Below are 26,953 nucleotides of genomic sequence, written 5' to 3'. Positions count from 1 at the left end.
GGGCACCTAATCCGGACATGGGTGTGGTCCCAGGGGCTTTCTGGAGGAAGTGAACTCTAAACTGAGACCTCAGTGATGAGAAGCAGGTGGCAAAGGTGACGGGCAGAGTGGTCCAGGCAGGAGCATGCACTAAGATGGGGTGGTGCGTGTGCTGGACCTTGACCGTGTTGAGGAGTTTGGACTTTGAGGTGCAATAGGGGGTGTGGTAGGCTGAGTAAGGGCTTCCAAAGATATCCAGGTCCTAATCCCTGGAACCTATCAATGTCACCTTATGAGATGACATGGACTTTGCAGATGTGATTAAATTAAGGATCTTGAAATGGAAAGACTATCCTAGATAACCTGGTGGACCCTAAATGTAATCACAAGTGTCCTTATAAGAAAGGCAGAGGGAGATTCTGCTACAACCTCAGCACAGAAAGGTATTTGCAGATGCTATGCTGTGGGTGAAAGGTGGCAAGAAGAGACCAGGAGCCGAGGAACACAGCCATAGAAACAAGCGAGTGAAATTGCCCCCACAGCCTCTAGAGAGAGCACAGCCCTACCAACACCTTGGTCTTGGTCCACTGAAACCAAAGTCAGACTTCTGGCCTTCAGAATGTGACAGTACATTTTTGCTTTAAACCACCAAGTCTGTGATGATTCTGTATAGCTGCAATGGGAAAACAGGGGAGCTACGAGGGAAGGGTGTGAGCTGACTTGAATTTTGGAATGATTATCCCACTCTGCTCTCTACTTTGAGAAAGGATTGGGAAAGAAAACAGAAGCAGGGGGACCATTCGAGAGGACTGGGCCAGGGACGCACGCAGTGGGGATGGAGGAACAGTCTAAAGAGTTTAAAGAGGCAGAGGAAAAAGTCACGATCCAGCAATAAAAAGACTTGGAAAGGGCCAGATTCAACACGGGGTTAAAGGCAGGGTCCAGCGTGTGCTGGTGCTGGTTAGGGCACTGGTGTGAGGGACACGCCCACAGAACCCTGAGCCCTAGAAGACAGGAGGCACAGCCAGGTGTGAGGCCCAGGAGAGTGACGGTGTGAACTGAAGGGAGGGAGGTCAGGAGAGTGGCAAGGTTACCAGGGAAGAGCAGGGAGGGCTGAAGGGGCGGGGCCAAGGGAAGGGATCCAATGGACACAGAGGTCAGGGATTGGCAGAGAAAAAGTGAGTCCCTAGAAAAGGAGGGAAAACAGGAGACACAGTGTCTGGGAAGCTAAGAGGACAGGGACCTTGAGAAGGAGGCCGCGATCAGCAGAGCTAGGAGCAGGAGGTGGAAGCCCAAGGAAGGGAAGCCCAGGCAGCCTCTGATCTACCACATGGCATTGTGGCGGACCGCAGCCAGAGCCAGTTCCAAAGCTTGGATGGAGTAGAGATCAGATTAGTGGGGCCTGGCCATTGGCAGACCTCATCCTGAACATTCAAGTCCTTCTCCAGCCAGGGAAATATCAACCTATGCTAGCTTTATTACTGCTTCTCTTCCTTCCATTCTTGGTTTTTCTTCTGCAATGTCTCTATCCCCTCCCTCCAGCACTACACATACGAGGGCGAGTCAAAAATTATCCAGTCTCTGGCTGTAGAATTTAATTAACTTTTAGAAAAGACAAATACATCATTTTTCAACATAATCTCCTTGCTTTTCAATACAGTTTGTCCATCTGTCAACAAGCTTTCGTATTCCCTCATTAAAAAATGTTTTAGGCAGAGCTGTGAGCCACAAATGCACTGCTGTCTTCATTTCTTCATCAGAAGTGCTGCTTTCAGGGGACTGCTTTAATACCTGGGAAGGAAGTTTTTGCAGAGTATTGACAGTGTGGGCAGAGCTGAAGCCTAAACTTCAGATTAAACACAGAGGACTGCTAACCAAGGGCTTGTGATCTTGCATGACAATGCATGTCTGCACACTTCTGCCCACACTGTAGACACCCTGCAAAACCCTGCAAAACTTTGTTTTGTGGTGTTAAAGCATCCTCCCTATAGTCCTGATCTTGCTCCATCAGACTTTCACCTGTTTGTTCCCTGAAAGCAGCCCTCTGAGGATGAAGATTCACTTCTGATAAAGAAAGGAAGACAGCAGTGCATTTGTGGCTCGCAGCTAAGCCTAAAACATTTTTTAATGAGGGAATACGAAAGCTTGTTGACAGATGGACAAAGTGTATTGAAAAGAAAGGAGATCATGTTGAAAAATGATATATTTGTCTTTTCTAAAAGTTAATTAAAATAAATTCTACAGCCAGAGTGCAGATAATTTTTGACTCGTCCTCATACATACCTACGTACATACAAACATACACACCTACATACATCCTTGCAGTTATCTTCCAAGCCTCATATAATTTTTACTCGCAATCTCCACCTCCTTATTTTCCTCAGAATTCTACAGCTAACCTTCTAACCCACTGACTGGATTTTCTGCAGGACTCTCATTCACTGCCTCCATCATAGCCCATAATTTGGTAATTTTGTTTTGGATCTGAAAGCAATCTGTCCTGCTCCTAAGACAATTCCCTTTTGATATTATGTCCTCTTAAATCTACTGGAAATACCAATTGGAGAAATTAAGTCTTCTCTACAGTTACTAAAACTATTTGGTCCTTGAGGAAAACAGGCAGATTAATGAAACAATATCACATACAGAAACAGACCCAGATATATTTGGGAACATAGAATGTGTGCTCCCTTTCTAAACAGCAAGGGAAGATGATAGGTTAATAAAATAAAATGTTGCTAGAGAGCTGACTAATCTTTGGAAAGGGGAAGAAGGGGAAGCTAAATCCCTACCTTACTCCTCCACCAAAAGACATCATAAATGATTTTTTAAATTAAACATTAAAAAAAAATGCTAGAAGGAAATGTAGCAAAATTTGAACTGGAAAAAACTTTCTTAGACCCAAAATCCAGAAGGCATGATGAAAAAAAAAATATATGGATACCAATTTGTAAAAGTTTTAAGCTTGTGTTTAGGAAAATAGTATACCCTATCATAAGTCAAAGGCAAATGACAAATTGGGGGAAAGTATTTACAATACATATTATGAAAGGTTAATGTCCTTATCATGTAAAAATCTTTAATAATTCAACAAGAAAAAGACTACACTCTACAGAAAACTGGGCAAAGCACATGAACAGATAGTTCACAGAAAAATAAATACAAATAGTTAATAAACCTATGAAAAGATGTTCAACCTCCCTCATCACTAATTTTTACTTACCAGCTTGATAAAAATTATCACGTAGTCTGATGGCCCAAATGTGGGAATTCTCTAAAGCTCAGTGATCTCTACCTATTGAGTGATTTCACCAAGGCCAACACTATAAATCTGACCTATAGACTCACTTGGGCCAGTCTTTGTCTCCAGCCTGACTTCTCCCCATCTGTTTTCTTACTTTTACATTTCTTGGGTTAGGAATGTTAGGAAAATACTTACACAGCTGACCACACTGTTGAATTGAAATTACAGGTAACTAATTCTAGAACCCAACCCCTCCTTTGTCTGTTCCAAAAACAACATCTGCATCTGTCTTCATAAACTTTCCAACCATCACCACAAATCACCGGCTACCTCCAGCCAGCTGGAGAGGAAAAAAAGCCCGCTAAATTTACATACACTTTAAGGTAAACAGAGTAGCAGAGCAAACAAAAGGCCGGAAATTTAGAGTTCAGTCCAATATTCCTTAAACAGAGTATTGTTTCTCACACAAGGAAGAGTCAGAGGAAGATGGCTGATGGGGCTGGAATGTGGATTCAATTGGACACTTCCGCCAAAGGTGCCTGCCAATATCTGCAGTCCCGAAGACTAGCTGGTTGCAACTCTTCTGCCTTCTCTATTATCAGGAATTTATGAAGCCCTCCTGGACTCCATAATGCCTTGTAAGGATCATTTCCAAGCACATCGCCTTGAGAATATAGAACCAATCTTCACCATCTCTTTGAAGAGGCGAAAGCAAGCTCGGAAAGAGGGGGCATCCCACATCAGCCAGCATCTCAGGCACAGAACTGAAACAACTCACTGCTTCCCACACAAAGAAAGGAGGAGACAGAAACAACGGGACAGGAATGAAAGGCAAATTTGACACAAATAATGTTTGACGTGAAGCCGCTCTTTAGAAGTCTAAAACATATTTAACCCCCACTGTGAACATGGCCATTTAGCCCTCAAGAATTCTAAAGCAGTACATCTTCTCTTTAGAAACACTTTAAAGGATAAAATGTATGTTGAATGTCTACTAACTACAAAGCATGTCTGCTAAAATGTCTGGAGATGTGAATACCGTTGGGCTTGCCAAGTCAAGATGTGAGCCTCCTGGTCACCCAGTCCCACTGGAGTCCTAATGCAGCTGCTACCAGTCAGTCCTCTCTTCCGGCACCACTTTGTGCCCTGGCCCGTCCGGGTTCTCCTCAGCTCCACTGAATGCCCGGGGATGCCTGTCAGCAGACCTAGTGCTTCCCATCCCTTACTTCCTGCCTGCTCCCAGGACAACGTGAGCCTACCACCTTCCGTGAGATCCAAGAGGACGTCTTGACAAAGGGAAGGTTCCTAAGCTATTGAAGATGATGTCATCCTAGCTACAGAGAACTTTCTGGCCCTGCTGTTCATGCTCTGTGAGTGTGCCCATGCTTCTTCTCAGACCCCAGCAAACTCACACGTTCCCCAGACCTTGATCCAGAACTTACCTCCCCCTACAAACTGTTCCCACTGCCCCTGGGCAGTGCTGGGGAGACAGGTGCCCACACCTCAGCCTGTCCTTCACCACCCCTTACAGCACACTGATGTTTCTCTCCCCTCCGGGCCCGAGAGCTTTCTCTCCTGGGGCCCCTGCTCCCACACTGTGCCTTTCTCCGGCAAATATTCCCGTTCGTGCTATCAATTCTTCAGGGGAGATGGTGGATTCGACAGTCAGCCCAAGAAGAGCTGACCTGCTGCCTCAGGTCAGGGAAGTCCCAGAGGGAGAGGCCAGAATGAGGATCCTTGTGTAGATGAGTTGTTAAGGAAGTGACTTCAGGAGAAACCTGTGAGGGAGCGAGGGAAGCAGGGCTGGAGCCCAGCCACAGCCCGATCCCACGGGAGCGCTAGGGTGTGAACAATTCAGCCGTATTGTCCCACACAAAGATGAAGACGGCAGGCCGGGCCTTTGTCCCCGCGCTAGTCAGTGACTGGCCGAGAGCCAGCCCTGGGAGGAGGGGGGGCACCCAGGCACATCCCCGCGAGAGCAGTTCTCAAGACTAGGGAACAACAGAGACCTGAGGGCAGTCCACAGCCAGGACACGCGGTAGCTAAGGGGTCTGGGTGGGCACAGCAGCGCCCACCACACCTGCCCAGCGTCAGGGCTTGAGGCAGCTCTGGGCTCCGTCACTTCGTCCACCTACTTTCAAGCTGGGAGGACACAGGTGCCCACACAGGATTGCCAGGTACAGTCGGTGCAAGGCTGAGCCGCAGGAATGGGGACAGATTGCCCAAACTCTGGACCAGTCAAAACCCTGTAGCTACCCTCTAACTGTTGCAGGAAGGATCCTTTCCTCTATTTTCACAGACTCCCCACTCACAGGTGTTTCCAGCCTCCCCAGAAATAAATGAGGGGCCGTCCAGGCCCTTGAAATTAACCAGCTCAGGTTCCTGTGAGGAGAGCAAGCATTAAATCCTCAGGAAGCTTGAGAAGGAGGGAAAGGCATCCAAAGCTCTCTTCAAAGAGAGCAGATTCTCCTCTGTTCTTAGCTCTTGGTTCCTCCAAACTCCTGTGCCCTCACTCCCTTTCTGTTGGGAGCCCAGAGGACACACCAAAATTAATCTTTGTCTCAGAGCATCCCCAGGAGGCTGGCTAATCCCTACATAGTTCTTGTTCCAGCCTAGAGACTGCGTCTCATCTTATTGATCAACTGGAAAGTCCCCGGCAGGCAAATACAGAACAGAAAGGTGGGCAACCCCTGGCAGGAAAGCTCAGAGTGAGATAAAGAACCCCTTCAGTGTTTTTTGGTTTGTTATCTGTTTGCTAAAGTGTCTCCCTGGTTGCATAACAGAAGCCAGGCCCCACCCCACTTCCACCTCAGGTCCCAGGGTAGGATTGGGGCTTGGGGAGCAACAGTCGGTTTATAGGACCCAGGCAGTCCCAGTCTCTAAGAACATATACCCAAGAGAGAGACAGGCTGGGAAAGGGGAGGCTTATTCCACAAAGCAGTCCCGGGGGGCAAAATCCACAGAGCCACCCCCTGACCAGTGAGGACGTGCACTTGGCAAGGCCTCAGCTGAAACCAAGGTGGGAAGGAGTAAGAGCTGACCTCGGGATGCATGACATCTCAGAGGTTATAATTCTGGGTGCTCATTAGACGCTCTTGGATGGGAGTGGGGTGGGCGGGTTGATTTGAAATTCCTGATGTCGAGGCTACAACTTGGACCAATTTCATCAGACCCTCTGGGAGGAGGTCCAGACACGAGCATTTTTAAAACCTCCCGGGTCATTTATGGGTGTCGGCCCCACACACCCAGGGCTGAGAACCACCAAAAAGTCTGATGGAGACAGAGCTGTGTAAACTGAGAACACCCCCAAATGCATCTCAACACAGCCTTCCAAGGATGGAAGGAACAGAATTTTGAAAAAGCAAACTGAGTTGTCTTTAGCGCCCGCCTTTCCATCACTAACATTTCAAAGGGGAGAGGGGACAGCGTGTGCAGGCACAGAACTGGTGCAAGGGGCTCCTCCAGCAAACCATGGCACCACAGCACAGAAGCCAGGGAGCCAGGAAGCCAGCCATAGGCCCCAGGTGCAAAGGAAACGCTAGCCGCAGGCCTGCATCTTCCCCTTCAAGGCCTCCCCCATCTCTTCTCTGAACCCTGGTCTGCCCTGCCCTCTGGGGACAACCTGGAGCTCCAGGGCTGGAGAAGAAAGTTATCTGACCCAGTGCCTCATCAGGTCTCCTGAGGGACTCTGCTTTGTAACCAAGCAGTGGCAGAGAAGATACTGCTGGCCTCTGGGCACTTCAGCCCCTGGTACAGGGGCAGGAAGAAGTGTCGATGGCAAACAGGAAACCCCAGCCCTATTGTGCCACCCGAGGAAGGAGACTTGAGCTGCGGCCTGGGGCCCTGCCAAGATCTAGAGATTACAAGAGATTCCACCTGAGCCTGTCCTGGACGCAGGCAAAATTTGGGCCGCCCAGGAAGGAAAGGGCATACTTCACCTCCCATCTACATGCTTTCTTCAATAAAAGGCCCATTTACTGGCCAAACCTGTGTGCCTCTTCCATCCCTGTCCCACCAGGGTGTCCAGGCCCCCAGGGAACCACCCACGCGGCTCTCAGTCACTCTGCTCAGGAAACGAGCATCAAACAGCACCAAAGGGAGAGACAGCGTCATGTGTGCTGGGTATAGGTACCCACTTCCTCAGCTTTACTGTGACTGCGAATACAAAGTTTTGCCCCTCCACAACCCAAAAGGATGCTAGAGGTTAGGGAAAAGGGAGGGGAAGGTATTCTGGAAGAGGCTGGCTTGTCCTGCCTGAGGAGGGATGGCCCTTATGTAGAGGCAGGTAGTGAAGGGAACTAACAGAAGACTAGTCAGAGGAGGCCCTGCTCACCTGTTTCTCTCACAAACAGGGAACAGAACAATCACAACAGTATTACACTGCGAATAATAAAACAACAGTGTGAATAACAGGCAACCCCTAGAAATGCAAGCTTCCTACGGGCTAGATATTACCTGCTTTCACTCATTTAATCCACATAACAACCCCATGAAGAAAGAAACCTTAATATTCCCATTTTGTAGATGAAGCAATTGAGGCACAAATAACTTGTTCAAAGACACACAGCCAGGAAGAGGCAGAGCTGAAGGTCAAACCCAGGACTGTCTGATGCAAAGCAGAACCCGTATTTAGTACAGCCTCTCGTGTGGTGAAGGGAAAGAAAGAGTTTTCAGCTAAAAATCACCTGACCTGGCCATATTCTAGAGAAGTGTATATCCGAATCCCCTGGAGGGCTCATGAAATACAGACTCCTGTCCCCCACCCTCCCAATTTCTGACTCAGTACTTCTGGAGCGGGGCTTGAGGATGTGCCTTCATAACAAGCCCCCGAGTGATATTCGCTCTGCTGGTAACAGGACTCTAGAAGCTTTCTCCTATTCCTTAGAAGAACCCACAGAGAAGGCTTTATTTTTATCACTTTAAAGATGAGATCCAGCAGGTGGTCACGCTGGGCCCCCTCCTGCCTGCAGCGTGGTCTGCAAGGCCCCAGCTCCTTCCGCTGACAACTGGGGCCTTGACTCTTCTTGCCCAGGCCTTCCACACACAAATCTGAATTCCTCAGTGTGGCTGGGGAAGATCTAAGGAAATGGTCTTGGGATTCCTGCTGGGAAGGCCTGCCTCCTGCTCCCGTGCCAGCGGGCAGGTGGCCAGGTGAGTGACTTGAGAGCCACAACAACAGTCATTTCACTGGCCCAGATGGGCAGCTGCTTGTTTACAAGGAGGTCCCAGCTGCACCCACAAGCTTTCAACATGCTGGATGGACATTTAGAAGGAAGCCCAGAGACCCTCAGCCTCATTATCAGATAAGCAGGGTGTTGGAATGGGGGGCAAAAAAAGCCATAAAGGAAGCAAAAACTCCAGACAGAAAAAGCTGCGTGTGTGTGAATGTGCAGGTGTAGATGTGTGAGTAAATGTATAGATGTAGATGTGTCAGGGAGCGTGTGTGTGCGTAAATGTGTAAGTATGGGTGTGAGGCAGAGTGTGTGTAAGTGCACATATGAATGTGTGGGTGTGGGTATGTGAGGGAGTGTGTGTGTGTGTGTGTGTAAAGAACTTGGACTCCAGCTCAGAGAACCCAGAGACCTAGAAAGCTAACCCTCCAATATCTACAGGCCCCCAGGGAAGGGCCCGGTCCCCTCTGCCATCCTAAAGCAGCACCTCCATCACCTTCAACCGGAGGGGCCCTGCCAAGATGTGCCCCCTCACAGGATAAAACTCAACCAAGTGCAAAATTTCACGTAAGTGACTTGGCCTGAGGAAAGAGTGGGAAGTTGGTGGAGGCAGATAAGACAAGTAAGACGAAGCATGCCTTGACCTGCATTTCTCAAAACCGAAGGCTATTTTATGGAGTATTTAAAGTCCTACCTTCAGAAGGGCAAATTAAGCTTTCCTCCAGCCCAATAATTACAAGATTTAAGTGGAGCCCTGCCCACAGGGAGGGCCCAAGGTCTGTGTCACTCCTCGTGCTCCAAGCCCCCACTGGCCATCAGCTCTGCAGGGACTGCTGGCTTATCCACAGGTGAGGAGGCCGCCTCCAGTTCACCACTTCCTACAAGCACAGGTTTCTTTCTGGCCACGCTTCCTGTTTACTGAGTGCTTCTCTGAAACTCATCTCTGACCTCACATCCCCTTCCTAAGGGAACCCCAGCAGTTCTTCCCTTTTTTGGTGTTATAGGCTGAGACTCTGAGCTTTGTCAGAGATCTTAGGGTTTCCTCTCCTTGCTACCCAGGGCCAGGATTGGAAACCCAAAAGCCCAAAGCGCTGGCCTCCTCCACCCAGAGAGACAGGCAGGTTCCTTGACCTTGGAAGCAGTAAGGAAGGGCGAGCAGAGGAAGGGTCCAGCGTGGGCTGAGCCCTCCTCTGGGGTAGCCACTGTGGGGCATCTTATATCCACCCTGTTTAAACTCATTAACTCCCTACAACATGCGTGGGGAAATTCAGCCTCACATAGCAGATCTCAGACCCAGGAGAGACAGCTCATCCAGGGGTTTCCAGAACATTTCCAAAAGGTCATGGGGAACTTTTCTACAAAACCACACTCACACCCTCCTCTGCCTGTCCTGCAGCCAGCTGACTAACCCTAAAGAAAGGTCAGCACCACAAAAAACCGAACTTCTCAAAATGGCCTTCAAAGCTGTTTCTGTAAAATCTTTGCACTTCCCCCATTGTCTAGGATTAAAAGAGCAGCCTTCTGCTGGGCAGAGGGAAAACAGACAGAGCCAGGTAAAGAAATTTCCAGAAAGCACAGTGGGCACATCTCTCCCTCCCAGACCTACATTCTTTCACCAACTCGTGGAGGGCCGGGTGGGCTCTTCTGGGAGCTTGCTTAATGAGAAACTCAAAGCATTTTCCACAGCACAAGGTGTCCCAGAGCAAAGCCACTTGACCCACTCCCACGACCTCTGGTATCCAGGTTCTGGGTACCGAAGCTTCCCAACCTCCTCTCACCTCAGACCAGACTGAAACACACATACATGCCACCTCCCCTCCCCACCCCGGCACCATGTCCCCGATTATCCTGTCTCATACACAACCCACCACATGCACAGAAGAGCAACCCTTGCCCCAGATGTCTGCACAATCAACAGCAGGAGCCTATGTGGAGCTTTAGGAAGAGGGCACCGATTATGTGAGGCTACTACCCATGTCCCCAGGGTACTCAGGACCTCATGGACTCCACCAGTTAGTCCTCCCTGCATCCCAGGCAGGCTGACCCTGCTGTGGACAAAGCAGCCCACAGCCACACTCACAGCTGCCACGTGGGTATCTAGTGAGCTGTGCTGAGCCACAGGGTCTGGAATACACAAAGGATGCTTAAAACAGAAGAGCTGAGGCTCCTGTTCTCCGTCTTTAAGGAAGATGGTCACAAAAACCTGACTTCCACCTGGTCTGGACCTCGCTCACTGCAGGACAGCTGTTAGGTTTCAGGCACAGTGAACCCCAAGCACACCCTCTCAACCCAACCACCACACACAGAAAACCCTGGGATAAGATGATTCGGCAGTAGGGGCCTGGGACCCAAGGCCCAGCTGCCAGCAGCCAGAAAGCCCCAAGTGCGACTAGTTCTGAGGCCCACTGGCCATCCACCTTGTCCTGCCAGGCTGAGATGGAGTCAGACCCTGACCCCCACCCTAGGTGATGGTGGTGGAGACAGCAAGGATGGCCAGGACCTTGTGGCCCAGCCTGAAACAAAAATACCAGAGACCAAGCAACACAGTTCTCTCCCAGGGCTTTCTCGTTCCTTTCCTTTTTATTATACAAGTAAAACAGACTTTTTAAATTTTAAAAATATAGATAAGCAAAAAGATTAAGATCCACGAAAGGACTATTACTGTACAATTCCACTTTTATAAGAAACCTAGAATAGGCAAATACATAAAGACAGTAAGTATAACAGAGGTTACCAGGGGCTGGGGCGAGGGGAGGGAGAGGGGAGTTAGTGTCCCGTGGGTACAGAGTCTCTGTTTGGGATGATGGAAAGTTCTGGAAATGAACAGTGACGATAGTCGTGCAACGCTGCGAATGCACTTAACGCCACTCCTATGACCTGAATGTCCGTGTCCTCCCCAAATTCACGTGTTGAAATCCTATTAGGAGGTAGGGCCTTTGGGAGGTAATTAGGTCATAAGGGTGGAGCCATGAATGGGATTAAAGGAGACCCCACTGGCTTCCAAGCCGTTTCCGCCATGTGCGGATATAACAAGAAGTTTGCGATCTGGAAGAGGACCTCCACCTGACCACGTTCACACCCTGATCTGACTTCCAGCCTCCAGAACTGTGAGAAATAAATTCCTGCTGTTTATAAGTCACTCAATCTGTGGCATTTGTTATACAGTAAAGCTCAAATGGACTAAGCCACTGAACTGTACACTTAAAAATGGTTAAGAGGGGCATCCCTGGTGGCGCAGTGGTTAAGAATACGCCTGCTAATGCAGGGGACACGGGTTCAAGCCCTGGTCTGGGAAGATCCCACATGCCGTGGAGCAACTAAGCTTGTGCACCACAACTACTGAGGCCTCGTGCTGCAACTACTGAAGCCCCTGAGCCTACACCCTGTGCTCTGCAACAAGTGAAGCCACCACAATGAGAAGCCTGTGCAAAGAGCAGCCCCTGCTTTCGGCAGCTACAGAAAGCCCACACGTAGCAACAAAGACCCAACGCAGCCAATAAACATAAATAAATAAATTTATTTTTAAAAAAATGATGAAGGGACTTCCCTGGTAGTCCATTGGTTAAGAACCTGCCTTCCAATGCAGGGGACACAGGTTCCATACCTGGTCAGGGAGCTAAGATCCTACATGCTTCAGGGCAACTAAGCCCGCGAGCTACAACTACTAAGCCCACATGCAGCAAGTGAGACCCAATGCAGCCAAAAATAAATAAATAAATAACTGAATAAGGACTTCCCTGATGGCACAGTGGTTACGAATCCACCTGCTAATGCAGGGGACACAGGTTCAAGCACTGGTCCAGGAAGATCCCACATGCCACGGAGCAACTAAGCCTGTGCACTACAACCACTGAGCCCGAGAGCCACAACTACTGAAGCCCGAACACCTAGAGTCCATGCTCCACAGCAAGAGAAGCCACCGCAATGAGAAGCCCGTGTACCGCAACGAAGATCCAACACAGCCAATAAATAAACAAATAAATAAATTTTAAAGTAAATAATTATTTTTTAAAAATGATTTAAAAGGTAAATTTTATATTGTGTACATTTTACCATAATAAAAAATTGAAAATATTTAATGTAAAAAATTTAAGATTGGAATCTTCCAAAATTCCACCCCTCAGAGACAATCACTATTAACATTTTTCCATACATCCTTCCAGAGGCAAATATAAATGGCTGATATGATATATTTTACAAAAATAGCACATTGTTTGGCAACCTACTTTTTAGAAATGTATCATATTTTCCCACATTAACAGATACACATCTGTATCCTAAATTTTTTGTCATCACATTGTATTTTAATGTATAGATACACCACGATTAACAAGTTTACTATTTGGGGGCATTCAGTCTCCATTTTTGTTGTTGCCATTATTATTATTATAAACAACGCTGCACGGGACATCCCTCATGCGCATATTTTTCTGCATGTGTCCAATCATATCCTCGGGATGAGAACTCCTATGGGTGGCACTGCTGAGTCCAGGATCCCTCAGGTGGGTTCTCAGTGCAGCAGGATGAGTAACACCCAACCAGGAATGCTGAATGCTATCACACACAAGCCTCTTCCTCCACATGCACTTCGCTTGGATTCCACTTAGGTGTCCACAACTTTGCATAGTGGTTCAGGAAAGGAGGGCATAGCCCTTCCATATCCTCCTTATCCACTCCCCAGGCCTCCTCTGGGGACACATCATGCCCATGGCATTAAATGAAACTGGTACACAAGGACGGCAAGATGTTACTGGGATAATTCTACTGAAATCCCTTGTGTCAGCAGGAAAGACTATAGTAAAACTCTAGGATGGCCCAGTGCTGCGTGCCCCATGGTAGGCAACCTAAGAGTAGAACATGTGAAATGTTTCCTTTTGTTGAAGTTTTTTGTATGGACAGAAGGAGAACGCAACAGGCTCCTCCTGAGGAGACCAAGGGCTGGACGGGGGCTGTGGAATCATCTAACCCTGGCCTTGGAGGTGGGAATCAAGGCCTCCAGAGACTCACAGCACGCACTTCAGTATCTTTAACTGAACCCCAGAAGTGTCTCATACACAGTGACTCAGCCAGTTCAGGGCACAGTTGAACATACCCTAAATTTCGACACCTAGTACAATTGGCTGTGCTGCATGCTTGTGGGATCTTAGTTCCCCGACCAGGGATCGAACCCTCGTCCCTTGCAGTGGAAGCATGGAGTCCTAACCACTAGACCGCCAGGGAAGCCCCAACACCTAGTACAATCCTTATCCTCCTCACTCTGTGTACAAAACTGGAAATTAGGATCACTGATCACATCCCAGGCCAGCCAAGGCCAGTTGCATGCTGGAGCTGGCCCTTACTGGCTCTCAAGCCTCTCTCTCCAAAGCATTATAATTCTCTATGGTCCACCACCATACCCATTCCCAAATCCATCATAGTCCTGTCTGTACTATTCAAGGAGCCAGCAGATGTTTGCCTGAATGCTTGCTGTGGCCAGGCCCCTGTCTAAGCACATATCACAGTGAGACAGTTATCATACCCATCATACAATTGGGGAAACTGAGACTCAGAGACTTTTTTTTCTCCTCCTTTTTTATTCATTCAACAATATTTAAAAGGAATCCAAGATGTAAAAGGCATTTTGCAGGATGCTACCAAGGTGAGTTAGTGAAGGACTCTGGTCTCAAATTTCACAAGGTGAGAAAGAGAGAACAATGAAACAAGGAAGAAAGGGATGGGCAAAATGTGGGATGAGAATGCAAAAGATAGGGCTGTACTCCCATGGGGCACAGTCAGGGAACAATTCCTGGATAAAGTGACGTTGGAAGTAGCTGGCAATGCGGCCCCAAGCTTTTCAGCCCTAAGTAGGTCCTGCTGGGTGGTAGGAGTGTTCCACTTTATCAGAACCAGAGTTTATCTTTTTTTTCCATTGTGATTTATTACAGGATATTGAATATAGTCCCCCGTGCTGTACAATAGGACCCTGTTGTTTATCCATTCTACATATAATAGTTTGCATCTGCTAGTCCCAAACTCCCAATCCAACCCTCCCCCACCCCCTCCCCCTTGGCAGGGTCTATGCTCTATAGAGATTCAAAGACTCAAAATGACTTTTTAACTACAGACTAAAGCCTTAGGTTGGTTTCCCCCAGAAGTTGACCATAAGGCAAGGATTCAAGTGCAAGCGGAAAGGGAGTGGGAAAGTGAAAGAGGGAAGGGAAGGCAGACAACGAAAGGAGCCAGTTATTACTGCGAGCAACTGGGATATGGTCCTACTGGGCAACTCTGACAGACAGCAGGAAACAGGCCTCAAAGTTACCCCAACAAGAGAGGTAAGGGAGCTGGAGTATTTACATACTTTCTCCCATCATTGGTTGAGGTCAAGGGAATACAGGAAGGATGCTGACAGCATCTATTACATTGCCCAATATCATGTGGCTAGAAAATCTGAATCTCATTCAAACTCCAAATCCAACACTTTTTTCACGGTTGATCAAACTAACACTGTGGATAAAGTGCCACGATGCTAACAGGAAACCCATCTGCCAGATCACTTTGGGTTAACATGTCCAAGGAAATATAAGGTATCTTTTTGCTAATTTTTATCAATATAAGGAATAGGGAAAGCCAGTCTAAGTCACTTTGCTCATCCCACAGGAATTAACCAAATGCCCTTCCCTGTCCCCTTCTTTGGTGAGAGGTTGCCTTCTTTAGTTCAGTCACACCTGCCTTGGGCAGGAGTTCTACAGCCTCAAGCTGTCACCCTCTGAGCAGCTGCATCAACCTTGGATTGCAGGCTCCAGAGTCTACCATCCAAGGGATGATTGAAAATGGCCCTCTGGGGGCTTCCCTAGTGGCGCAGTGGTTGAGAATCCACCTGCCAATACAGGGGACACGGGTTCAAGCCCTGGGCAGGAAGATCCCACATGCCATGGAGCAACTAAGCCCATGCGCCACAACTACTGAGCCCAAGTGCTGCAACTACTGAAGTCCATGTGCCTAGAGCCTGTGCTCCAGAACAAGAGAAGCCACCGCAATAAGAAGCCCAAGCACCACATCAAAGAGTAGCCCCCACTCACCACAACCAGAGAAAGCCCATATGCAGCAACGAAGACCCAATGCAGCCAGTAAATAAATAAATTTACTTATTTAAAAAAAAAAATGGCCCTCTGGCCACATAGCCAATGGAGTCTGGAAGATGTTTCTGTTACCTCCTGCCCCATCCCCTCCCCCACCACATCCTCCATGGGAATCCACAAATAGCCAAATAAATGAAGCCAGCATTCATGGGCCTGTGATAGCTTACCCAGCCTTAAGGAGTTATTTAAAATTCTTCTGGAGAGGCAGGGAGGTGTTTAAATATCACAGTGTGTCATTGGGATAAATAACTGGATCATACTGTGAAGAGTGGTGGGAGGGACAGGGAGGTGCAGGAGGGGGCCACTGCCCTAGTTTTATAAACCCAGCTGTAGCAGCTCTCCACAATCATGGCTTGAACACAGAGACTGGATGTCTTGTTCCATTCCAAGAACACTGCTGAGACCTGCCCATTTTCTCACTCTGGCAGAGGGAAAGGAAGGTGGACAAATCCTGAGACAGCTCTTGGGATCACCCAGTCTCCGAAGCTTTCCAAAGGATCTGGTCCCACCTCCACACCCCACCTCCCAGTAAGGACACTTCCTGCCAAAAGTATCCTAGAGAGGACTGAAGGAAGTAATGAGGCCAAGGTCCTTTTGTACTTTGGTGACAGGACCCTTTCTGGCAAGGCCCACAGTCCAGCTCTTGGCACTCCAGCAGAGGTGCCAGAACACCAGAACTTGGTCCTGGACACCTCTGCAGCCAATTCTCTTGGCCATTCCTAAGCAGCTCACGCACAGAAGGCACACAAAGAGCTTGGCTCCAGGGCTCCAGGAAGCAGATCAAGAAATCAAAGCAAAACCCAGTGACTGAGTGGTTCCAGGTAGGCCAGTGCATCCAAAAGTGAGGAGGAGAACTGCAGGACTGAAAACAAGGAGTAGGGTTGTCTACTATCCTAGACCAGCTCCTAGGATAACACAAACTAGAGAAAGGGTCTGAACCCAGAACAGAAGCCATGCAGAGATGTGAAGAAGTGGACTCTGGGGCAGAGTGAGACCACCCCCAGGAAGGTGGGGGTGCTGCTGCCAGCTGCAGGTACAGCAAGGACAGATACTGTACAGGCCCTGGACCACTCAGCCAAGTGCAGAGGGCCTATCTTCTACCTTCCCCTGGAAGAGGGTGTTACTAGGGGTCCCAGATCCCCTGGCTCCCTCTCAGCCAGGCTCCCCAAAGGTATCCCTCATCATTGTAACCAGATGTCACCACCATAAAAACAAGGACAGAGGAACATGGAATATACCTAGGTTGCACTCCAAAGATTATCCCATCCCCTCAGTACCCCACCTCTGCTCTCCCTTCTTCTGAGGGAGGAGCAGGACTTACCTTCTAGCCTTGTCAGCACAGGGAGCTCTGAATTGCACCAGCCCAGACTCCCAGGTGCTATGTCTCTACCTCCTTGCCCCTCTTTCCAAAGCTACCCTGCCTCTCTGAGCTCAGCCATCATTAGAGGCCCTCATCTATCCCCTGAGGCCCACAGGACTCCTACAGCTCCCAGGCATCAGGCTGACCTGTTCAGAGGAGAAAGCACAGCTGGTGGCCACACTTATAGTCATACTCCAGGGTCTCTGATCCTAAATGGGCACCTCACAGGCTGACTCCACACTTAAGTCTCTGAGACACTGCATTTGCACACAAGTTAAAAAAATAAATAAATAAATAAAAACCAACCACTTTCCTCAAACAACCCAATGTAGCTTAGCCATGAGATGTTTCTTTAATTCTTCAGACCACCTGCAGAAAAAGTTCCCAGGAAGTAAATGTGTTTTGGGGAATAAAATAAATCCAACCCCAGATTCCTCAACCAGATGCTCTGGGAGGAAGGCCCCTGGCTCAGTCTCACAGCTGTTTAAAAGAATCATTGTTTCTAATTCTTTCCTCCCATTGTACCAAGATCAACTGCGGCAGGAATTGTTATTTGTCAGCTCATTGGTTCACACATTCATTCATCACATGCAAGGTACTTACTATAAACTTGGCCAGCTCTAGACGCGGCCTCTGTTCTCTAGGAAAGCAAGCTCTAGGGATCCAGATTCCACACACCTGGGAATAAAGTGCATCGCCGCGTTCAGAAGCCTGGCGCTCAGCTCCTCCTGTCACTGAGGCGCTAAGGTGCGGAGAACGACCCGGGGCTCACAGAGCGCCCCCCCGGGTAAAATGTAGCCCTACGTCTCCCCGTCAGGCCACCGTGCCTCTCTGCTGTCCCTAGGGCTCTCCCAGCTTGGGAAGTGAGTGCAATACAGGCACCCGAAATGCAGAAGTGGCCGGAGTCGGCCCAAGGCACTTGCCTCTCTGGCGAGAGAAGACGCAAAGCCAAGAACTCCCAGCGACCTCGGGCATCGCTCCGAAGGCGGGCCGGGGGTAAGCAAGGGGGAAGTGCACCGAGGACCCGGCGCATCCAGAGCCTTTCTGAAGGCCAAGTGAGGCTCGGGCACCGGAGGTTCGGACCCGCCTCCGGGGAACCGTCGGTTGAGCGGGGAAGAAGAGGACCGGATTAGGGTCGGTGACCCCCCCCAGGGCTGTCGGGGCCTGCCAACCCTGCACCTGCCCGCCCGCCACCTTCCAGCCAGGGAGTCTCGGGCGCCCCGGGGATAGTATGGGGGCGCCTTCCTGCCGTCGCCTTGGCGTGGAGAGAAGGAAGGACTCCCCCCCCACCCCGCCCCAGGAATCGGAGGGGGAGGACGAGCCTGGAGCCACAACTTTCTTCCGCGGAAGGCGGGCGGGCTAGGGTTCCGCGCCTACGCTGCCCCTGCGGAGTCCGCACGCCCGGGAACCCCCCGCGTCTAGGGAAGGAGGGAGGAGAACCAGAGCAGACGAGGGCTGAGGGGCTGACTCGGACGGGGCAGGGGACACTGCGGGAAAACTTTCGGCAAGGGGAGAGAGGACCGCCCAGTGCACCACACCTTGCGCCCCGCAACTCGCGCCCGGAGCCTCGCTCCCCGCGGCCCGCGCCCCGCGCCTTGCCTGCGTCCAGAGCCCGCTGCACCTCGCGCGCGCGGCGGGGACCGTGGAGCTGGAAAGTGGGGGCGTTCCGGCTGGGGGCTGCTCGCGTCCGCGCCTCGCTCGTCGTCGGCGGGCCCCGCACCCTTCCAGCAGGGATGAGCCTGCGGCGGCCGCGCGACTGGGGGTCGGGCGCCCCGCCCCCCTCCGCCCTCCTCGCTCTCTCTCCCGCCCGTCTGCCTTTATCTGCCCGGATCGGATCTGACCGCCCTCCCTCCGCCTCTTTCTCTAGCTCTCCATCTCTTCCTCCACCCCGCTTCCCTGGCCTTTCTTCTTCCCCCTCCTTTCCCGCCCGCCCTCCCCCGAGGGGGCGGGGCCTGTCCCCTCCCTCCCAGACAAAGCTGTGCTGCGCGTCCCCTCCTTCCCTCCTGCGAGTCGGGGCTCAGGCTGCCAGCGCCTCTTCCGGCCTGGGGTGGAGGGGTAAAAGTGAGGGGGTGGGGAGGATGAGCTGGCTCCCTCACCCCATTCTCCGCGGCCTTCTCCAAAAGGGATGTAGTCTTGGCCCGAGCCCCTTGGCTCTCCCCGGGAGGTGACAGCCACTCCCAGAGAACAGTCCCGCTGCCCCGCGAAGCCCACGTCGAGCGCCCTGGATTCCCCAGGCAGAGGACGTGGGATTTTTTTCTAACACCTGCTTATTTCAAAAAGGGTTTGAGCTGAGCAAGTCCCCTTGGACTTCGCGGGCTGGCAGACGTGACAGCAATGTGAAGGAGGCCAAGTTTCTTTGTCCTCCTCTCACCTCCCCCTCTTAGCCATCCCTGGACCTCCAGGGCCTCTCAGGACACAGGGAGCCCTAGAGCACCCCAGAGGAGGGGCGCCTTATCCGTTCCCTCCCTCCTTTCGCAGTTCTACCCCCGCATACATACTCCAGCCCTGCAGAGTAGGTCCCCGAGCCTTCCTTTCCGCGTGGAAGGGCGACCAAGGATTAATGGGTAGACAACCCTCAGGGTGCAGCTGGCTCAGCTCATCCCTCCTGGAAGCCAAACATGCTTTATAAATTCATTGTTTGGATCTTGGAATGTGTCTCCCTTAGAAACAACGTTATAAATGGTGATCTGCTTCCCAGGCTGGCCACAGAAGCCTTTTGAACCCAAAGTGCAGCTGAAGGTTGGTGGTGAAAACTGTGTCAGCTACCCCAGAACAAGGAGACCACTGATCAACTTTTTCTATAGGAGAAAAAAAAATTCTCTTCTGGTTCTTCTCCAGTGAGCTATAAACAGAAAGTTCAATCATTAATTCCCCCTCCCCACCCCAAACTTTGGAGTTACTACTCTGTATCAGTAAGCTTTTTTGCTCTGCAGGTAATAGGAACACCAGCAGGGGAATGTACTTTGAGGATATGGGGATTTCCCTACAACCTCAGGGTCAGAACTGCAGGGAGAGCTTGGTAAGAAGCAAATCTAGAATTCAAAGGGCTTCCAGTAACCTGGAATGTCTTCTCTGAGGAGCCAGCTCTTCTCTTTCATCACAGACTGACCTTTGCTGCAAACCAGACACATGGCAAAATGTGGCCATCACATCCATCACTAGGGCTTAGAGCTCCCTGTCAAGGAAAGCAGTGGGTAGAACTAGAATCCCTCAGTCTCTACTCCAGTCTCCCAGGACAGCAGCTCACTGGCCCAGTTTAGGTCAGGTGACCATCCTATGACCTGAGGCCAGAGGTGGGCTTACATTGTCCAAATTAGGTTGCCAGGAACCGTGACCTGCTTAAAACAAAATCCATTCCTCTCCACTTAGAGTCTCCATGTTGGTGAATAAATTGATTGAGTAGTTTGAGACACCAGAAAACATCTTGCTTTTCATCGATTTCCCCATACAGAAAACATGGGAGAGAAAGGAATAGGCCTTTTTCTTCAAGGCAGTATAGGGAAAATACTTCTGTAGCAGGGATAATATTTTGCAAATATTAAGCTGCTATATTAAAGCCCATCCTTAAACCATGTTTTCTTGTAGACTTCTACCCCCAGGGACTGAACCAGGAGGCATATGGCCCCAAAAAAGCAACAGAAAAGTATTTCTAGAGCCATCCTCCAGTAGAAATAGAATGGATGCCACAGGTGCAATTTAAAATCTTCTAGCCACATTAAAAATAGTAAAAATAAAATTTTAAAAATTGAAATTAATTTTAATAATATATTTTATTTAACCCAACGTAACCAAAATGTTACCATTTCAACGTGTAGACAATATAAAGAAATTATTCATGATGTATTTTACATTCTATTTTTGTACTAGGCTGAAATCAGGTGTGTATTTACACTTCAGAGTATCTCAATTTGGACATTAAATTTTGAAATAAAATTTCAAAAATTTAAAAATTCTTGAACTGTATTTGGGTTTTATAAAATTTTCACTTGAAAAAGTATATTCACATACCCAAGTTGTTCCAACATGCTTAAAAGTTTCCCAGTAACTGAATTATCAGTTTTTAAATTTGTTTTAATTAATTAAGTTTACATAAACTTAATATTCAGTTCCAATTAGTCATATTTCAAGTGCATAATAGTGACATGTGGCTAGTAGTCACTATATTGGGACAGCACAAGGAAGTCACTGATGAGCTTGAGTCTCAAAGCCAACTTCCCAGACGTCCCTGGCAGTCCAGTGGTTAAGACTCTACACTTCTAATGTTGAGGGTACAAGTTCAATCCCTGGTCAGGGAACAAAGATCCCACATGCTGCATGGTGTGGCAAAAAAAAAAAAAAAAAAAAAAAAAGCCAACTTCCCTTTTCTCTTCAGCAAAACAGTGACAAAAATATCAAGCATGGTCAGAGAAAATGATTTTCCACATTCCTGTATGTCTCCCTATAACATCTCAAGAGGCAGACTTTCCCTACCAAGATCAGGTTCTCCTTTATGCCTGGAAGAAGCAGGAGATGCAGAGAATTGGGGAGGCCCAAAGCCTCCTCTTCAGTTCACAGTGATTCTGGGCAAAAGGAGGAAGCAGTAGGGGACAGAGACAGTAGGAAATGCTGCACTTTGTTCACTTGCGACTTTGACCAGAGTGAGAAGATATGTGGATGGCCTGAAAGGTGTTCTGGGGATAAAATGGAGGAGATGACCACACTGGCTGCCTACCTCTTTCTCCCCCGGTTCTCAGACACCGACCTGGGGATGGAGGGCAGCCTCATTAAAATCAACTTAGTGGATCACCTATGTTACACAAAATGGGGGCCTGGGTTTTGCTTCCCGGGGTCACCCACAGTTCCTACACGGCAGAGACCTGATGCAGAGTTCCCACTTGCTGCCAAGGACCAGGGCCTCAGAAGGAAGCCAAATTGTGAGCTGTAGCTCTTCTATAGGGCCTGTCTTAATTTGAGCTCCCTGAAAAACAGGACACGAGACAAGAACTTGGGTGCAGGTTCTTACTTAGGAGCTGATTCCAGAAAGCAAGAGAGTGAGAGGGGAGGAGGAGACGCTAACGGAGGGTGTACAGCTGGCACTCCACTCCTCCGGGGACCCTCTAAGCAGCTGTGTAAGGTACGCCTCTGAATGGTTCTCTCTGCAGGCCGGGAGCGGGGGATGTATCCGCTCTCATTCCCCATCAGTTGAGGGTTATTCCCAGGAGAGTTTACAGCTTCTTATTTCCTGGTTGTGTGCATATGTTTGGCCTTGAGGAAACATCTGAGGCAGAAAAGCCGGAGCCACAGCCATTGGCACTTGAGGTGGGACGAGTTCCTGTACATGGAGCTGCCCACCAGAGATGAGCCAGGGTAAGACACGGGCTGGGGAAGCAACACAGTACACATGCTATCTGCTCTAGTGCCCAGCGTGGAGAGGGCAGGCTGACCCTGGAGGCAGCAGGACCACATGATGGGAACTCAGAGGGCGCACGTGGTGAGGGCTGAATTAAGGTCAGGGAGGACAGGAAACCGCAGAGCTCTGGGGGAACATGCAGCCCCCAAACCATGAGGCACACAAGCTGCACGCATCAGCGTACATGCCAGCCAAATTCATGGACGGGCCGCCGCTCCTCAGCACTCTGCTTTCACGGGATGCTACGAACCAGGCCCTGCACAGGGGAGCCAGGGGAACTGAGGCACCAGCCTTACACACCCCCACAAGAGAGGGTAAGACAGAATCTCCCCCAAAGAGCCATCATGGAGAGAGCTGGGAAGGGAGGAAGAACTCAGAGAGAGTTTTTAATCTAAGGAGACCAGCAGACTGTTGTTTTTTTTTTTTTTACCTTTTTTGGGGGGGATGGTGGGGTGAAGTAGATAAGGATAGTTTTATTGCTTTGCCAGGCAAAGGGGGCACAGCTGGCTCCTACCTTGAAAAACTATGTGTCCAAACCCAGGGCGGGGTGGGGTGGGTGGGGTGGTTGATGAGGGGAACTTTTAAATTTTTATTTATTTATTTATTTATTTATTTATTTATTTATTGGCTGCATTGGGTCTTCGTTGCTGCACGCGGGCTTTCTCTAGTTGTGATGAGCAGGGGCTACTCTTCGTTGAGGTGCACAGGCTCCTCATTGTGGTGGCTTCTCTTGTTGCGGAGCACAGGCTCTAGGCTCGCAGGCTCAATAGTTGTGGCTCAGCAGCTCTAGAGCGCAAGCTCAGTGGTTGTGGCGCATGGGCTTAGTTGCTCTGTGGCATGTAGGATCTTCCCGGCCCAGGGCTTGAACCCATGTCCCCTGCATTGGCAGGTGGATTCTTAACCACTGAACCACCAGGGGAGTCCCAGGACTGTTTAAATTATTGCAGCAGACTGCATTTTTTCCCTCTGCTATGTAAGAGGTGAGAACCTGCAAAGGAAGATCCAGTGAGTTAATAGAGAAATAAGGAAGCCTAAGTGAGGTCTGCCCCTGGAACCTGAATACATCTAGACATGTCCGGCACACCAGCATAGTGGGCTAGCTGGAAATCTATTTGTTTGAGAGGTGGAAAAAGGCCCTCCTAGGAGATAATTTTCATTCTAGAGAAAGAAGAAACCAAGTTTGGCTCAGTAACAAAGCTTTAGTTGAAAGAAGGGAGGTGAGATTGTCACTCAGCTCTGCCTCCAACCTGATTCCCTGGACACATAATGAGGGGAGAGGTTGAGGAGATAGAAGAGGCTCTAAGTTACAACTTAGAGGGAGAGACTGTTTCATAAACTTCAGGGATATTCTGGGGCCCAAGCAGCCGTGCTTGGGGATCCTGTTGCTAAGTAACATTTAAGGGACCAACACTCCAACATTCAGTTTCTCTATTTCAAGGGCTGGGGATGTTGCCAACACTACCCAGAAAGTGGTAGGTGAACTGCCAGGATGGTTATGATTATCCCCTCCCTTCATACACTTTGCAGTTAAGCTCACAAAGAGGTGGAGTCTACTTCCCCACCTTGAATCTGGGTTGACATTGCAGCTTGCTTTGGCCAATACAATAGAATGTGGCAGAAGTCATACCGTGCGAACCTGAGCCTCAAGAAGCCCTGCATGCTTCTCTTTTCCTACTGAAACATTGCTCTGCCCTGTGAATAACCCTGTGGTAGCCAGCTGGAGGATGGCCCAGAGCCAGAGCAGCCCAGATGTTCCATCCAAGGCCCCAGATATGTAGGAGAGTCCAAACAAGATCAGTAGAGCCCCCTACCTAACCCAGAGCTGACCACTGATGCATGGGGGATCCCAGCTGAGTCTAGCCAAATAGCCAACCAATAAAAGCATGAGATAAATAGACGGTTGTTATTTTAAGCCACTAAATTTGGGATAGTTTGTTATATAGCAGTAGGTAACTGTTAAAGAACTTTACAGGATTAAAAAAAATGGTAACCATGTGAGGTGATGGATTTGTTAACTAACCTTATTGGCGTAATTCTTTTGCAATGTATATGTACATCAAATCATCACATTGTATCCCTTAAACCTACAAAATGTTGTATGTCAATTATATCTCAATAAAGCTGGAAAAAAAGAAACACAAAAAATGAAAGCCTTTAATACAAAGAGAAAAATAAAAAGAGGATGAAGTGTCCATGGCTGATATTACTGGGCTGTTGCTGGATACAAGTCTGGAGTCTTCTGAATTGTGTATGAGCTTGAGAGAGAGATGCATCTGGGGGGCTCTCCTCCCACATACACCCCCTTCCCAAAGCAGTATAGAGATATTTTCAGATGGCTGAAGTCTGAGTAATCTGGTGAAATTTAGGTTTATGACTGCTAATTTGTTCCCATAAATGGAGAGACCAAGGGAAATTTGAGTAACAAAGATTTTGTCACTGAACTCCACAAGTTTATCTTTCATGAGGAAGGACTATCTTAATTAAGAGTTCACTTTATTCACCGTTAAGAAGTCTTCATAGCATCTAAAATATCTCTATGGAACAGTATCTGGATTCATCCTAGGAGATGGGAAGGTGGACTAAAGTTCCTGTTTAGTTCATACTTAAGTGGGCTCAGGTGGATGAGTCTCAAGTCCCAGACGGGAGCCCTATCTTGTAAGATTTTCCTTCCTCCAGTTAAAGTGCAGACAGGGACTGGTAAGAGGGAAAAGGAGGGCAAAGGATTCAAAGTACATGAACTTGACTGGTTCATTTCCAGCAAATGTGTCTCTTTTCACAAAAAGTATTTGGTGAAGAGCCTTAAGGGTAAACTCTCTGGGCAGCTCTCCCTCCAAACAAAGTGCTTATAAACAGAACTTGGTGACTGAACTATGTTTCAAATTAGATGTGAGGTTACATATGATTTTCCTAGGAATCCATTCAAGTTTCCTTAACCCCAAGGTTACATTCCATCAAAGTTCCCCTTCCATTTTTAGTTGTATTGAAATATGAATTACTTGGTGTGAAAATGTTACCCTGTCATGAGACAAATTGAGTACGTTTTCAAAACTGTATTGATATATATTTACTAGACATGAGTGGTGTGCAAGATGGCATGGTAAAAAATAAGAAAAATAAGAATAATGTAGCCAAAAAAACTATTAGGCAACATCTAGTTTAATAATGTCATTTGGCAGGCTCAGAAATTGAGACTTAGATAAATCAACTGGCAACGTCATTTGGTTGCAAAAAACAGAAGCCATTTGAGCCAGCCTAGGTAAAGTGAGACTGATTTTAAAGAACCAAGAGTTTCTTGCAGAACTCACAGGAAGGAAGTGAGCCAGGGCCAAGATGAACTAGAATATGACCCACAGGGTTCAATCTCTCTCTGCGTGTGTGTCTCTCTCTGTCTCTCTCTTTCTCTCTCTCTCTTTCTCTCTGCGTGCGCACAAGCATGCATGTGTGCCTCTATCTCTCTCTCTGTCTCTGTTTCTGTTTCTCTTTCCCTGCTCCCTCCCTCTCTTCCTCCGTGTTTTTTGTATTGCCATCTCTCCACATATGTGCTCTAACTTCTGCCCAGATAGCTGCCTTTACACCAAAGTCTACAGGCACTTAGATCGTGCGCCCACCATCAACACAGTCTCTATAGCCAGCAACAGGGTAGGGTCAGTGCTCTCAAAACAGGGAGGGGTGGGCAGAGGGGAAAAGCATTTAATGTCTCTACTGAGTGGTCGCGTTATCTGTTCATCTCCCACTTGTTGGCCCTAACACTTTTGGCAGCCCAGGTTCATGGCCAGGATTGAGGGGCCCTCTCCATGAGGGCCCCACTCACCCCATCACTTCCTCAGTGCTCTCACAGCACTGTTTCAGAATAGACCACTTTCTTGGGTCAACCAGCCCAAGAACCAAGTTGGTGTCTTATTTATCAGTTCATCTCCTTCTCCACCTGCCACACTGTGAGTACTCAACACATAGCTGGTGAATGACACAAATGAAAAAATGAATCCCATCTTCTTCTTTGCGAAGTTACAAGCATTAACTCATTTAATTCTCATATAACCCTAGGAGGAGGTACTATTTTTATCTTCATTTTATAGATGAGGAAACTAAGGCACAGAGTGGCTAGGTAACTTTCCCAAGATCACAGCCAGCAGGTGCCAGAGCTGGGATACGAACCCGGAAAATGCATCTCAGGTTGCTCTCTGAACCCTTGTGTTTTCTGCTTCCTCAGCCAGCCAGTCCAGGCATGGGGGGCGGGGGGGGGGGGGGAGGGGACACCCGCTGATCTTCACCCAGGCTGCCAGCCTTGATGCTGTCATAGGAGGTACGAGATTGTCTTCTCACTTGGAATACTGTTGTGCTGGAGTTTGTAGCTAGCCTGATTTTGGGAGTGGGGAGGATAGTTTGACCTTTCTGTTGGATAAGAGGAATCTTTATCTTTGAAATATAATGACATTAATAGGATATGTTTGTGTTAGCTGGTCTATTCCTTTAGCAACTAACTCAGTGAATGTTTACAGGGAGCTCCCCGGTGCCAGGCATTATTTTAAACACTGGGGACATAGCAGTAAATAAAAAGGACAAAAATCCCTGTCCCTTTACCTCATGGAATTTACATTCTAGTGAAATACTTAAAGGGCAAACAAACAAACAAAAAACAACCGTATATTGATTTCTTCAGAATATAGTATGGCCTTTTGATCTACAAATTCA

At 48.7% G+C, this 26,953-nt stretch overlaps 1 protein-coding gene across 1 annotated transcript in view; it reads right to left on the bottom strand.

Moving 5' to 3' along the window:
* RASSF2 (Ras association domain family member 2) overlaps positions 1-17,539 on the bottom strand; it is a 46,786-nt gene extending 29,247 nt beyond the window's left edge. Inside the window, exon 1 of the mRNA XM_057703965.1 lies at positions 17,476-17,539. The gene's annotated coding sequence lies outside the window, so the exon portion shown is untranslated. The remainder of the gene's footprint in view (positions 1-17,475) is intronic.
* Positions 17,540-26,953: the final 9,414 nt, after the last annotated feature.

The sequence above is a fragment of the Hippopotamus amphibius genome, chromosome 12, assembly GCF_030028045.1.
Source record: "Hippopotamus amphibius kiboko isolate mHipAmp2 chromosome 12, mHipAmp2.hap2, whole genome shotgun sequence".
In the NCBI taxonomy this organism is placed as follows: domain Eukaryota; kingdom Metazoa; phylum Chordata; class Mammalia; order Artiodactyla; family Hippopotamidae; genus Hippopotamus; species Hippopotamus amphibius.
This window is presented reverse-complemented; position numbering and strand designations above follow the sequence as displayed.